Raw genomic sequence first — 12073 nt, forward strand, 5'->3', positions numbered from 1 at the left:
TCTATCTTAGTTTTCTTCTCAAGCCTTAAGGCATCTTGCCAAATGGATGGACAATTTGGATATAAAGCATACCTCATGATTAGACTCAGAAAACTTGTTGATTCATTGGGTCTTCACATGATTTTAGATGGTGTGGGCCACCTGAATTCCATGTATGGCTGATTTTTTTTTGGGGGGGGGGGGGGGGGGGGACTCATTTTTAAAGGGGACCCATCAGATGCACGGTGTAGATGGTCGTCATACATCATGGTGGGGCCTTTGGTGGGGCCCACTATCTTCCAGCATCCAGTAGTAGACGCTGCTTGCTGCAGCGCCATCTGGATGCTGACAGCAACAACGTCTAATGCTGTTTGTATTTTTATTTTTATTTTTTAGTTTTCTTAAGGTTTTTCATAGGTGAGACCCACATCAGGACAATCCAGTCCATCTACTAGGTTTTGTGGCTCGTAACCGGTCCAATGAGCCCAATATTCAATATATTTTGGTATATAAAAACATCACAGTGGGCCCTAACATTTTATCACTATAAAAAAATCTTTTGATGGTGTGGCCTACCAAAGTTTTGGATTGGCTTCATTTTTCAGTTCAATGCCTAAAATGAGCTGAGAAATTGGATGGACGACGTGGATCAAACATATACGTTAAGGAGGGGGGCGTTGTGGGCCCACAGTCCCTTCCCTCTAACAAGCTAGGACGCTGCTTGCTCCAGCGGTCCTCTGGATGCTGGCAGCAACGTCCTCTCTTCCTTCTCTCTCTCTCTTTGTTTTTTAAGAGATGTGCAAGTGCATGGGTGTGCATGTGTGGCTAGTTCTATGAGCCACACTTGGACAATTTGGATGGCATACAAAATTCTGGTGGGGCCCACTATTGATGGGTCCCACATGAAGCCTATGACAATTTAAGTTTTGTATATTTTCTCTTATACATCCACACCATTATTCACATCATTATCATAATATCATCACCACTATTAACCATCTTTTTACATGTATTCTCCTATACATCCACACCATTAATCACATCATTATCATCAACATCATCTCCACCATACATAAACACAACAAAAGTAAAATAAGAATGAGTAGGGTGTGTGTACTCACCTTGATGGACTAGATGGATGTTTGAGATGGATGGAAGGGATGGATTGATGGCCCACTAAGATCACTCCTCTCTCTCTCTCTCTCTCTCTCTCTCCCCCTTATGTAGAAAAATGGTGAAATGCCAATGGATGAAGGACTATTTGTAGAGAAATTGTTAAAATGTGGTTAGATTCCGTTAATGTGATCTTGGTTAGCTTAGACTAAAATTATGATAATTAATTCATGATTTGTAATTAATGGTCGATTAAAGGGACATGGGATGGCATGGTGTGATGATGTCATGCATAGGGTATGGTATGGAGAAGAGTTGACCTTACATGCACATGAGAGAGGGGAGGTATGGGTGTGTGACATCACACACATGTGTAGAGATTATCTCACCTATGTGTGCATGGCATGTGTTGTGCACATGTGTGGAATCGAGTACATGGCGCCTTGCGCACATGATACACTAACGATACTTCATGGCGTATCTCACTAATGGAGCGTCGTACAGACGCACGGGTGGTACCTACACGATCGTGGCGATAGGGCGGTCGATATGAAATCGGTTTCAAGGTCTTGAGGTTCCAGTCAGTTGGGTGTGCATTATGTATGGTTAATCCAGGTTTGGATAAGGGCATCGATCGTCGTGCACATAAGCATAGGAATGGTACAGAATGGACGGGATCTTACACTGTACCCACACCGTCCAGATTTGGATGGTGCTGTGGGACTCACCATGATATATGTGTTTTATCTACTCCATCCATCTAACGGTGGGCCACACCATGATGTGTATGTGTGGTCTGCACCGCCCATCTGTGGGCCCTGCCTTGGTGTCACATGCTGTCCATGTGGGACCCGCATAATGTATGTGTTCCATCCATGCCGTTCACATCTTGCGTGGACCTCACCTTGATGATGTATGTATCCACGCCATCCACCTTGCTGAGGCACCATGATGTATGAATTTTATTAATATTATCTGTTCATTTTTCCTAGTAGCAGGCATGGCTCATTAACGCTACCCAATTGATGTATATGAGGCCCACTGGCACGGCCCATTGATGCGACCCACTTGATGTATATAAGGCCCATTGGCGCGGCCCATTGATGCGACCCACTTGATGTATATGAGGCCCACTGGCACGGCCCATTGATGCGACCCACTTGATGTATATGAGGCCCATTGGCGGGACCCATTAATACGGCCCACTTTGACATATTTTGTGGCCCATCTGTGAGGCCCACTTTGATGTATATGTGGCCCTTAAGTGAGGCGCATTGTGGTGTATATTAAGCCTCTATATGGGGCCATGGGCCCCACTATACATTTGGCTCTATGTGAGCCACTCCTTGGGAGCAATGATGGTTAAATATCCACATTGATGGCAATGATGGTTAAATGTCCACATTGTGACCTTCCCTTAAGCCCTTTGTTAGGCCAATTACCGATTCTAATTATCGGTGCCAGTTGTCGATACCAATTATGAGTATGTAATAGCAAAGCATTATGATACATGCCCAATTCTAATTGTCAAGGCTAATTATCGAGACTGATTTCTATTGTTAAGGTTGATTCCGATTGTCGAGGTTGATTGTCAAGGCTAATTATCCAAGCCGATTCTGATTGTTGAGGCCGATTCCAATTGTCAAGGCCAATTATCAAGGCCGATTATCGATGTCGATTATCGATGCCGATTGTTGATACCGATTATGAGTATATGATAACATAACATCATGATACATGCCCATACCCATCACCTGCATGCTTGTTATAAGATGTGATTGACCATTGCATATGCTATAGGGCAGGTTGTTTATGGGACTTCCTGAGAGACGGAGTTGCCCACATCAGCACACGATATGCATAGGATTAATGCATGATTGGATTATGTCATTCATGCATCTTACATTTTGTGATATGATCACCGTACACCCTAGCGATATCAGGGCCATGGCCTTCACAGGCATATCGTGGATGGCCAGATGGGACACCGAAAATATTTAGTTTTAGCATACGGGCGCCATAGATGTCCTTGGGTGAAAATTCACAAACCTCTATGGCCAGGAGATGCCCCAATGTCTAGACCTAGTGGATATGTATATGAGCACATGAGGGCCGTATACCAGTAGGCCGTGTCTCCTACTGTGTCATGGTCGGTTAGGAGGAGGTGTGACCTTACTCGCTGAATGAGGGGGCAATATCTAGGTGGAGTTTGACCATCTTAAGGAATAAGTCCGCTATCGATGAGCCGGACCCAATATTGGCAAGCGGATAGTGAGGTCTCTTCCACTTACCCAGTTATGCGCTCGGATAAGGGCGGCAAGCTGGCATGAGTGTAATAGACCCCGGTGATGATCCCAGAGATGTACGGTACTGATATGTGGACTTATTGCGTAAGAGTTGCATACTCAGCATTATACTCATTCATTCATTCATTCACTATCCACTCGGGATGGTAGTTCGCAACTAATTGATATGTGTACCTTCGCAATGGCCAGGAATTTGATTAGGGCGCATGACCAACCTGAGGTCAGGAGTTTATCACATTGAGTCTATTTATCCAAATTTAGGTATGGGACTGGTTTGGATAGAAGTCCCTTGTGATATCACTACAAGAATTTTCACTTTTACCTACGAAAAATTTCGTAGGTAAATGATATTATTTCGTAGGCAAAGAGCTTTACCTACGAAAAATTTCGTCGATAATTTCGTTAGTAAAAGACCGTGGCTAAAGGTTTTTACCGACGAAAAATGTCATCGTTGGCAATGGTAAGACATTTACCTACGAAATTAAAAATGTTAATAAGACTTTTACCTACGAAATATTTCGTAGGTAAATGATATTATTTCGTAGGCAAAGAGCTTTACCTACGAAAAATTTCGTCGATAATTCCGTTGGTAAAAGACCATGGCTAAAGGTTTTTACCGATGAAAAATGTCATCGTTGGCAATGGTAAGACGTTTACCTATGAAATTGAAAACATTAATAAGACTTTTACCTACGAAATATTTCGTAGGTAAATGATATTATTTCGTAGCAAAGATCTTTACCTATGAAATAGTTCGTTGGTAAATCACCGTTGCCAAAGATTTGTTGACAATGGTATGACTTTTACCTATGAACTTTTTCATAGGTAAAAAGTGTGTTAAGACTTTTATCTACAAACATTTCCATAGCTAGCTAAAAAACACCGCTAAGACTTTTACCTACGACAGTTTTCGTAGCTAATAGCTATTTACTCAACCTTTTCCTATGAAAATTTGCGTGGTAAAAGTCTCTTTTTTTCCCCCCAAATTCAAGCAAAATTTCCTGTTATACACTTGTTACAATATATTTCATTATATTCACATTCGCATTTTTCCAAACAAACACAAACTACATCCATCCTTGACCTGAGGCATTCTGGTTTTCTACAAAACTAATTTGATCTAATGCTGGTTGGGACAACAACACCATCTTTTCTTCTTTTTTTTTTTTGCTTTTTCTTTTTCAAGAGCAGAACTGTAGAAAACAAAGAGAAACAGAGGATTCTAGATATGTCATTGGGACAACCTATCAATGCTTTCCTAGAGTAAAGCATCCATGTTCAACAACAACTCTTACGTAGGTGTCGTTGAGTGCAAATATAAAATAAGCAACAATTTCTTTATATTCAAGTTGAACATGAAAAATTAGTGAACTATGGGAATCTAATCACATAAAAGCATCACGATGCTCCAATCATCAACAGAAGCATCAATTGAAATTATAAGCAAAACATAAACATCTTAGAAAACACAATAGGCAGCTGGATCCTATGACCTTAGGACATACCATCTCAGAGTTGAAGCCGAGAACCAGGAGACTTCATAAGTGCTCCATGTTGCTGTAAATGAACTGTAACTCAGACAGAAAAGTAAAATGTTGCACATAGCAACAGTGATGAATTCTCCAAATAAAACATAAAAACATGAAACTGTTGTATCATGTTTTCATGTTTGGATTAATATTTTCTGTTATATCAATTTTTAAGACTTAGTTGGACATTTAGAAAGCATTAAGACTCATAATTTTTTAATACTCAAATTATTTCTTAATATCACGAAGTCAAGCCAGCTCCGGCCCCTCCCTCCATGCCAATAAAGCATAGGAGAAAACTCCAATATATTGTATATTCCACCAAATAGTAGTTTCTTCCCCCTTTTTTCTGTGGGTAGGTAAATTGGGATCACACCTGAGACCTAAATGTTGCGTCAAAGATCACCATCCATGGAGCAACATGATCGAATCAACTCATAGTTACTACTTACTACATTCATCCAATTGTTAAGCGAATTTAGTGGACCCACATATCTTACTCCACTACCTGAAAATACACATCTCAAACGATTATGTAAGAATACAAGTGATACAAATAGAATACATCAAAAAAATAAAAAAGAAGAAAAGAAAAAGAAGACTGAGGGAATTTCACCTTTGCCTAGCTTTAGGCTGTAGCAGGTTGTTGCAGGAATAAATGAGTTGCTATCTATAGAACTGCAGGCCCTTAACGGTGGTGATTGGTTTTCAGCCTTTCATAGATGAGTTGGAGATGTAGTCCTGCTTGTTTTTTCTTGGGATGGATATACATTGTTGAGCTCGTTAGTGGAAGTTAAGTGGGTTTTTATTAACAGTTAGTTTCTTTCCTTGTTTTTCTTACATTGTTTAGTAGGCTTTCGTTGCTGCCAATAGTCCAATCTCAAATAGGTGTTACCATTTTTTGGTTTAACACCAAAAGAAAAGACATCTTTTACCTTTAATCCACTCTGGCAATCTCCATGAATTGAGGGGGTAATTCTGGCCATACCTCCTCATTTTCTCCAAATTTAAAATTCCGAAGGTGCGTTAGGAATGATAGATTATGGGATTAAAAATTTTTTTAAAAAAAATTCCAAGTTTTTCAGATTTGTCACAGGAAAGGGGATTCAAATATGAGACGGTGCACACATCTCAAATACTTTCAGGGATGGAAGCTGGAAGCTGGCAGAATCCAGCAGTTCTCCTACCAATTTTCTTTCATCTCTCCACTTGAAACGAATGGATGGAGCTAATTCTAATCCTATTCAACTGATCTGCAGTTCAACACCAGTTGTGTGCAAACAGGCTCTTAAACATATCGAATTTCGTTTTATGATTTTAATAGATACAAGTTCGAGTGATTCTGCAACCAGTTACTCCCACTGAGGAAAGCTGACCGTTCCACACTAATGGGTCCACAATATCAAAGGCTCACCTAAGTAGGGGTATCGGGATTATTTGGTTGACAAGCAATGCAGAGGCTACCCTAATTAGAGATGGAAACGTAACACATCCAAACAAGATCCATGCCACTCATCAGGTGGGGACCACTGTCATTACCTACAAATCAGGCTGGTACTATCATCAGCAAGGCCAAATGTGTACAATAAATAAATAAATAATTGATAGTTGAAGAGAATTAACCAACATGGATTTTGGACTACAGCAGATGCACTACCTTGTGAATAGCTTTTTATTTTATTTTATTTTATTAAATGAAGCCCACTCATGAGTTAGTTGCTCAAATGGGAGTTTTTTCTCAAATGAAAGTAATTCATCTGGTAGCTAAATTTCAGCAGCAACATCTGAGTTAGTCGCTCAAATGGGTGTTTTTTCTTAAATGAAAGCAATTCATCTAGTAGCTAAATTTCAACAGCAACATCTGAGGACACACTTAGAGTAACTTTCACAAGTGTACCACTCATTCAGTATAATCAAACTCCTAGATGCATTACTGGTAAACCTCCTATTTCTACCATTTGATCATCAGGCTGAGGGAATTTCACCGGTATCCCTGCAATGGGTTAGCTGTTTTCCCAGATCTTGCATCTGTCCATGCTTTTGCAATCGTCCACTTCATGTCATCATCTCCGTCCTCATACATGTTCTGCAGCAGGTCATTTTCTCAGCTTAATCCAGAATGTGCAACCCCTTGATATCCATGGTGGTTGACAAAAGGAGGTAATGTATGATGCTCAGCCTATAGAAAAAAAGGGCAATTTTCAGTTGTGTCAGCATGCCGAACACTTGAGGCCTGCTTTTCAGTGATCCAGACAGTTCATTTCATGCTAGCATAACTGCTTTTCAGTTTTTAATCATCCATTTGTAGGAAAGCAATTATAGATGGCGAGGATCTTCTCCCTAAGGTGGTTTCCACAGCATTTACCCAATCAACAATGGGGCACAACAAAAGCTAGGACTCATATGCACAGAATGTTGGCTAAAAAAAAAAACTGTTAGTTCAGGCTGAGGCATACGACATTTCCCAAGAAAAGAATGGATACAGGACTTACCTTCATCAAATCCATAATTCCAGCCATTGGATCCTTTTATGTATCCATATTTGGCTTCAACTGCAAAATAATAAAACAAACCTTATAACCATTTCCGAGACAAAACCACACAAGTTGGAATGTATAGAGCTGTTCAAAGATGATAATCTCCAAGGTACCCAAGTACCCATGTGGACATATACATTCAACTATAATTCACAAAACAATATCAATTCCGGTTTTCATCATCCAAAGACAGGCTGACTCCTTGGATAGCAGTAATGTGGATTGCCATATAATAATAACAATGCCTTTTTTTACCACGCCATGTATATGTTCTTTCATCATCCAAAGACACAGGAAATGAAAGAGGAAATGAAAAATTGGCATTTACCTTATCTTCTTTGAAGTGCAAATCAAGCCAATTCCCTTTTGAAGTTTTAGACAGTGTGACAATGACTCGGTTGGGCTTAACAACCACCTTACATTGCTCAGGCACAATCTCCTTGTTCAACTTCAGTATGGCACAACGGTAATTCTTCCCTTGAACGTCATGGAATTTAATATCAACAGACAGGCTTGAAAACAGTTTCCACCTTCTCTTGCTCCACACCCTCCAAGGACACATAAATCTTAAAGGAAAACAAATAATGAAAAATAAAAATCAACTTTTACATTTTATTTCTATCAACCACAAACACTAGAGACACATGAGAATATGTTTCCAACTGTCTTTAAAAATTGAAGTACAACATTTATGAAAATAAGATTTAAGAAGGAAAAAAAAAACCCATGTTTGTATGTACAATTAAGCTAATGGTGTTCCCTAATGATTGTAATGAAGAAGTAAGCCTTAAACTGGAACCATATTCCTTTCCAATCTGACTTGAAAGTGGCATAGTTGCAACTGGAAGCCAAGTCCTTGAATATGATTGCCAGGTACTTTTGCTTATTTCCACTTTAGTATACTTTTAATTGCAACCAAATTCGATAGCATCCATACACACCCAATTCAAAGTAGGTGAGGCTCCTACTAGTGCAACTCATCTCATACCTATTTAATAAATACAACCAAAAAAAAAAAAAACCCCAGAACAACTTTCTGAGTATAGTATTCTTAGTAGTAACAGAAATTTGCGAGATTCAACAAGGAGCTGAGTTAAGAAATCTGACAATACCATATGCAGAAATATGCCACATGTGATGATTAAAAGTTCTCTTAACTTTTGAACAATACCATATGCAGAAATATGCCACAACACTTCAAATTCGGAAGTTGAACCCGAGTTTTGTATAGTTTTGTCCATATGTACTGCAATAAAGGTTCCAGACCCAACCCAATTTGACCCCCACTTCAGCAACAAGAAGGATACATTTTGTGCTTTGTATAAAGGCAAAAGAAGTTTCTTATGGTACCTCATAAGGAAAAAGAGATCTTCCTCCTTAAGCAAATAACTGATAAAGCAGAACCCAACATCCAAGAAAGTCCATTTACACCACAAATCAAAATTTTATTAATGCAACAAGCAAACTTGAAAAAAGAACCTAAAAAAATAACAAGGCTAATAGGTACTTGCATAGAAATTGTCTCAACCAACAGGCTCTAGTAATTTCAAATTGTCTATTAGGTGATTTAAGTTATGGAGCAATAAGGAAACTGAGAACTAAGAGAAAAATGCTCCAGCTGTACAAGAAGCATAACATGCAGTTACCAATGCGCAATGACGAAAGGCGGAGCTAAAATCCTCCAAAAGTGGTGACTCAGATGGTGTTGTTCCCACCAAGTGGAGAATAATCCATTGAGTAAGTATTTCCTGAATCATGGGAATCAATTCAAGCTATACATGGGAGATGTCTTCATGAACCATAAGGACCTACAAACAAGTAAGAAATTCAATAGAGAAAAGAGAGATTTAGGAGAGATTCTCAAAGCATGGCTGTAACTGCAGAAAGGTTTGCATTTTAACACAATTACATAAAAGTTTCACTAGAAAATGCATAATGACAGATGAGACTGCCTGGAAGAACTTGGAAGAAAACAAACTCATTGAAGCCCAAAGTTGACAAACAGTGAATAAATTCAAGGCAAAGATGGCACTTCTTTAAAAACATCTAAAAGATGAACCTGCAAAAGTTTGGTTTTTAGGGGAACTATAAGACTTGCTACATCTAGAAATTTGCTAGTACTTACAATGAGGAGGTGGGACCTCAAACAGAGAAAGTTACAATGAGGAGGTGCCTATACAACCTGCATTCCAATAGCAGATGAAAGGACATTCTCCCAAACATCAGTGATGATTTTATTTTAAAGAAAGAGAAACATAAATACAGAGAGGGCTGACAAGGGCTCAGATACAACAGAGGCATTGCATCGGAGATGACTAGCTCCAATCCAGTCACCCGCCGCAAGTCTGTTCACATGACTATCTGCCTCCCAAATACATCTTTAAAACCAAATTCTCTTTCCTACTCCTAGCAATCATATTTCTATTTCAAAAAGCAAATACAAGACTGATCTCTGCATTAACCATATAGTTTATTTAATACCATTGTTTCTCCTTCATTTGAATTTAGTCTAGAATGAATGAAGCTTGGTAGATGAATGTGTGCTGGTTAACTTGAAGACAACCAAGATTTTTTTTTCCTTTTTTTTCCCCCTTTCCAAAAGTCCTGTCTTTTTATTAAATTACTGTTGGTTTTCAGATAAATTATTGAGCATCAGATAAAAAGGGAATCGCATGCATGTATAGTAAATAAATTATTTATTAACTAGCAACAGTCTTTCAAAAGCTGAGACAGAACCTTGGGATGTACAAAAAGGCGAACAACACTGCTATATTGAATTACAAAAGAAAAGGAATAACAAGATTATGAATATCTAAGATTTTCAAGAGCTTCTAAAAGTATGGAAGGATTTCAATGGTTCCATCAACTATAGTGAAGCTATAAATAAAACGGCCATTCAATTCTTAAAAGAAAATATCTACTCTGAATCTATTTCTTGAAATTTAACTCAGGGAAAGACATGATGAGGTTGATCACTGTCTTCCTTAGGATAACTACTCCAAATCTATGAAGCTCTTTGAATTCTTCATCGTCGACATTGGCAACATTGCTACATTAAATGTAGTCTGTGATAATGTGGTTCAATCACATTGCAATAAATAAGAATTTTTTTATTTGTGACAAGCAACTTTATTGAATTGCATATTTGATCATGTGCAAATGCATATGCGACAGCATATTTTTGTTTTGTTTGTTTTTTTTTTTGAAAATTAAAAATAAAAAATAAATAAATATGAAAAATAAATAAATTAAAATTTGTAAAAAAACAAAAAAAAAGAAGAACAAATTAAGGATAACTTTCCTAAGTTAACAAATGGGGATGTTTTGTGTTGTATTAGGAAAAAAACAAAAGAGTTCTTTCAAATCCAAATGAATATCATTTAACTGTTTTTCGATTTTCTACTAATAGTGTAAGAGTAGAAATCCAAATCACGTATTAATGCGCAAGTAAAAAAGAATGTAGTGTTGTTGTCGACTTCGAGTTCTGCTGCATTATGTTTTTAAGGATGTTGTATATCTAGAGGCACTCAAAGATGGATTTGTTGTATTAACAAGGTGTAATTAAGTTTGCTTATTTTTGGCTTTTTGTTTATAAACTGAGGTATATATAATGCTTGGCCTGAGGCTTTCTATGGCATGTTTGGGTTTTCAACTTGTACAAGTGGGGCCCATGTTCAACCCTCATCAGAGTTTAAATAGAGGCATGGTGGCAGCCGTTTTTCCTGCCAAGGAACGGCCCGAAACAGGGGCATTTTTACCCGAATTTTCGGACTGATATCAGTCCAATTTTTGGGATTTGTTGCAGCTCAAACAGAGCCCGATTATGAACTGTTTCTGGACTAAGTTTTAGCCCTCAGCTGGGGCCATTTTCATGCCATTGTTCGGCCCCAACTAGCGCCTGAACTCAGGCCATGTTTGGCGTCAAACAGGGCCCGTAATCAGGTCACATTTATCCTCAAAACAGGGACCGTATTCAGGCCCTATTCAAGCTCCGCCATGGACGGATCGTGGCCCCAAACTTGGCTTATATCAGGGCCTTATAGCTACACATATGGAAGAAGGAGAAACAAGTAAGAAGGAAAGAAGAGAAAGGCTGAGTTGTGGACTGATTACCTAGCCGGGCTTGGCTCTACTCCTTCTCCCTTTTCTTCTTCATTTCTCACCCCTTTTTGTGTGAAAACTCTGAAGGGAACTGGATCCTTGTTATAGGCAGGGAGAGTATCATCTAACGGTTGGGATCGTTTCTGCCATTCGGCCGTCGGCGCGGCCTCTTTTCACTGAAGAGGAGAAGACAGACCAGATCTGGGTTAGGGAACAGGGAGAGAGAGAGAGAGAGAGAGATTTGGGATTTGGGGGTTTTTTTTGGGCGCGGCTTTGTTTTTAAGCGCGCACCCAAATTTAGTCCTTGGTCTGGTATGGCTCTGTGGGCCCCACCATGATGCGTGCCAAACATCTACCCCATCAGTCAGATGCACCATCCCATGGTGGGCCAAGGGATTAAAAATCAAATCAATCTATTACTTTTGTGAGCCACACCACATACAAAAGTTGAGAGGGGTTACCCTCCATTAAAACATTTATAATTATTTTTTGGGCCCACCGAGATGTG

At 39.0% G+C, this 12073-nt stretch overlaps 1 pseudogene; it reads right to left on the reverse strand.

The window, feature by feature from the left end:
* Positions 1–6470: 6470 nt before the first annotated feature.
* On the reverse strand, positions 6471–9765 carry LOC131244141 (uncharacterized; annotated as a pseudogene).
* Positions 9766–12073: the final 2308 nt, after the last annotated feature.

Source organism: Magnolia sinica, chromosome 4 (assembly GCF_029962835.1).
Source record: "Magnolia sinica isolate HGM2019 chromosome 4, MsV1, whole genome shotgun sequence".
Classification (NCBI taxonomy): domain Eukaryota; kingdom Viridiplantae; phylum Streptophyta; class Magnoliopsida; order Magnoliales; family Magnoliaceae; genus Magnolia; species Magnolia sinica.